The sequence below is a fragment of the Miscanthus floridulus genome, chromosome 13 (genome assembly GCF_019320115.1).
Source record: "Miscanthus floridulus cultivar M001 chromosome 13, ASM1932011v1, whole genome shotgun sequence".
Classification (NCBI taxonomy): domain Eukaryota; kingdom Viridiplantae; phylum Streptophyta; class Magnoliopsida; order Poales; family Poaceae; genus Miscanthus; species Miscanthus floridulus.
The window spans coordinates 40169213-40172973 of NC_089592.1; the positions used below are offsets into that span (position 1 = coordinate 40169213).

Genomic DNA, 3761 nt, shown 5'->3' on the forward strand with positions numbered 1-3761 from the left:
TCATAACTATATGCCTATGCTTTAGTAGGCTTACCCTTGTTTGTCTTTGTTCATATCTTATATAGGGTATTGTAGGATTGGTTCTGATTTGTCAACAAATTCCATCAATCAGAATCAAACCAATCAAGAGACAACTCAACACCAGTTTCTGAAGCAATGGCTGAAAAGACTCTATGTGAATTCTCTGCTCCAAGCACTGAGAACATCTGCATTGGACCAGCACTCAAAACCAACAACCTTGAGTTGAGCTCAAGCCAAGCCTCATCAACATGGTGCAAGCTACCCTATTCAGTTGAAAGGCACATGAAGATGCTAGTGCTCATCTCTAGAATTTTTAGAGATTAGCCGCATAATTTTCATCATGGACATTGCTCAAGACATCATACTACTCTACCTATTTCCATTCTCATTAGTGGGAAGGGCAAAGCAGTGGTTCTACACTAATAAATATAACATCAACACATGGGCAAGATGTTCGAAGGCCTTTCTAGCAAAAAAATTCCCGATAGGCAAAACCAATGCCTTAAGAGGAAAAATTCCTAATTTCCAATAGCAGAAAGGAGAAACCATTCTAGAGACATGGGAACATTTTCAAGAATACATTTTAGATTGTCCTCATCATGGGATTGAAGAATGGTTGCTCATGCAAGGCTTCTACCATGGATTAATTCAGAAAGCTCGTGAACAACTTGATACAACTGCTGGAGGAGCATTTATGTCACTAACCCTTGGAAAAGCTAAAACTCTTATGGAAAAGATAGCCTCTAATCAAGGCTGGTCTCAAGGAAGTATTCAGACATGCAATAAGAGCGAAGAAGTACTAGAAGAGGTGTGTCCACTATCAACCAAGATAGACGTCTTGTTGAATTGGCTTAAACAGTGAGCCAATTACAAGAAAGATCGTCAAACTATTCAAGATGCTTACAATTCCCAAAACACATTTTAATAGTATTTGGGGATTAATTTCCTCGAATATCAAGAGGACCACGAAAAACTCCCCCACACTTAGCCCTTTGCTCGTCTTTGAGTAAAGTTAAAGACTAAGATGGGTCATCTCCTTGATATGACATCTGCATACAAGTTATTCCAAACTTCACCTGCATTTGTGAACTTTGGAGCGTCTACCACATTATCTTGGGTGATTCAATAATGGAACAGCAAGGATTGAAATCCCCTTGCATCAATCAATTTAGTGACTCAGGTTTTGATTTGAATTTAAAAATGTAAACATAGCTTAGCTCCTCAAATGATTCTCTCGGATCGCTCATATATGTGTTTGGTTCCTTACCAAGGCATATCATAGTGTTGCCTTCTTTCTTTCCTACTTCTAAAAAGCTTATATGGATCTTTGGGTAGGGAAAGATATGAAGGCATGCTTACTCTGCATATTCTGTTAAGTTAAAGCTTGGATCCAAGAAGAAAAGATGTCATACACTTAGATCAAGAAGTACATGTGTGTGGATAAAATAATGTCAAACCTATACTGTAGTCCTTGATATGAGTGATCTCTCTCATAATTTTTATTTTGAGAACATGGCTATCTTCTTTCTCTTTCTTTTTTTTCACATGAGCCTTCATGTGTTCATCATTTTTTGATACTTGGACCATCATGTGTCCATTTTTTCTTTGGTACCTTCATGTGTCCCCCTTTTTTTCTTTTCACATGTACTTTTGCATAGCACATGTCTCTTGAACCACATATTGAGAGAGATATCACTATTTTGTATAACATGGGGTTTTATTTCTAAGACATATTATTTTTGTCTACTCCTAGTGTAGGAGTAGAATTTTTTTGGTGGATAGAAGCATGTTTTAGCGTATTCCTAGTGTAGGAATGGCTCATATATGTGGCGTGTATGTGGTCTTGATCTTGGAGGCATGATAACTTTATCAACAAGGGTCAACAAGACTTGACAAAACTCAATGCAGGAATAAGTAGCATAATTTTGGAGGTTTTAAGTTCTAAACACTAGATGTGGCTCTGGTAGAAATTTGCATATCATTGAGGAGCATGCTATTAGCATCAAAAGTTTTGCCTTTTTAATTTGTTCAGTTTTAAACTTCAAAACTTAGGAGAGTTGAGGGTTGTGTTTGCACAAACCAATGTTGTAGAGGAGGGAGTTAAGGAGAATCAGAAGTGGTTTGGCTAAGGTTTAGCCAATGCCCTCTAAAGCCATCTGTCCTCCAATTCTACATGATTTTACTGTTCGCTGTTGTGCAACAAATTGGCGGGAGATCTCGGATGTGCATTCGTTGTGCTTGAGAGATCTCCCCCACACTTATTTTGTACCTGCTTTATTTTCAACAAAGAAACAAAAACAAAAGACACAAAAACAAGCAAGGGCTCCACCAGCTTGAACACCAGGAAACCTAAATTTATTACTATTACTATTATTATTTATTTATTTTATTATTATCTTATTATTTTTTTATTTGTTCACCCAACTCAAGCAAGGCTAAGATAAAGTTTTATAGTGTATACTTAGCCTTGGTTTGTCTCCATCAAAAATTACTTCCATTGTTTATGACAGTAACTCAAAGTTCATTAACCAAAATTCAACACCATGTTAAAATTTCATTAAAAAAGGCTATTTTAACCTAAGCACCATGCTTAATTTAAAAAGCTTGTGGATTGTAACACCCTAGGTGTTGGGCTTGCACTTTTGCACTTGCATTTCATGAGCACAAGCATTATCCAAGCATTCATGAACATGAGCATATGAAATTTCATCTCATTCTCATACTTTGTCACATGAAATGTTGCTTCATATATATGCTAATGCTTACATATGCTAGGCTTTACATGTGACCAATGTATAAAGAGACTTTTCCCTACAAGCCATTATAAAAGTTTCTAATTCCTTCTCTGTCTCAGAAATTTTGGCTAGCCCTCCTTAGTCCCTCACGCAAACTTTCCTGGTCTTGTGTGCCACTTCCGTCAGTCTAGAGCGTGACAGCCGGTAATAGAGGGATACAATGACCCTTTTGCCCCTGTGTCCACTTAAGTCCCACGAAAGACACCATAGTCTCCAACTCCTCATTTCTCGTCTCTCTCTCGAGCTCCTCTCTCTCTCAAAACCCTAGCCGAAGGAACCAAGGTGGCGGTGAGAAGAGGCGACGGTGACCAAGCAGATCTGCACACGTGAGGAGGGGGTCTCATGGGGTAGGGATCAAGAGGTTGACCCACTAGATCCGAGGCCATGTGCAGTAGGGGCCATGGTTGAGGGTGACCGTGAGATCTAGGGAGTCTCCATGGTGGAGCCGGAGGTGTGCCCGATGTGGCTTTCAGATGGGTAAGCTATTGTCTTCTTCTTCTCTTGTTGTCCTCCATTGTCATGCACTTAGCCTAATTGTAGGTGCTTAGTTTGTTGCCATAGATCTGCCTCAATCGATGGGTGTTTGTATGTAGGATGGACCCCAAAACGAGCAATAGATTAGAAATAAGGATTGTTGTGACAAATTCTCGATGTCGTTGGTTTAGAATAAGCACAGTTGTAGATGCTGGATTTGGTCGAAGACATTGTGGATAAGTACCCTTGTGGTTATGGTGACATTGTTGACATGTTCTACTACTATGGTGAAACCAAGTCCAACATCAAAGTCAGCAGTGACCATGATTTAGTTGCTATGTTTTCCAAAAATGTTAGTGCCAAGACCTGCTTGTTGACCTTTGCTTACCATCCTATGGGTACTGATACACCAGTCATTCCACTATGGCATGATTTAGCTAAAATGCCTAACTCTTCTATGCAAGCCTTTAA

General features: G+C 39.1%; 1 non-coding gene across 1 annotated transcript; it reads right to left on the reverse strand.

The window, feature by feature from the left end:
- Window positions 1–519: 519 nt before the first annotated feature.
- Window positions 520–627, reverse strand: LOC136502449 (small nucleolar RNA R71). The gene has a single exon (XR_010770586.1). It is a non-coding gene; the product is annotated as a small nucleolar RNA R71 (small nucleolar RNA).
- Between the last annotated feature and the right edge of the window lie 3134 nt (window positions 628–3761).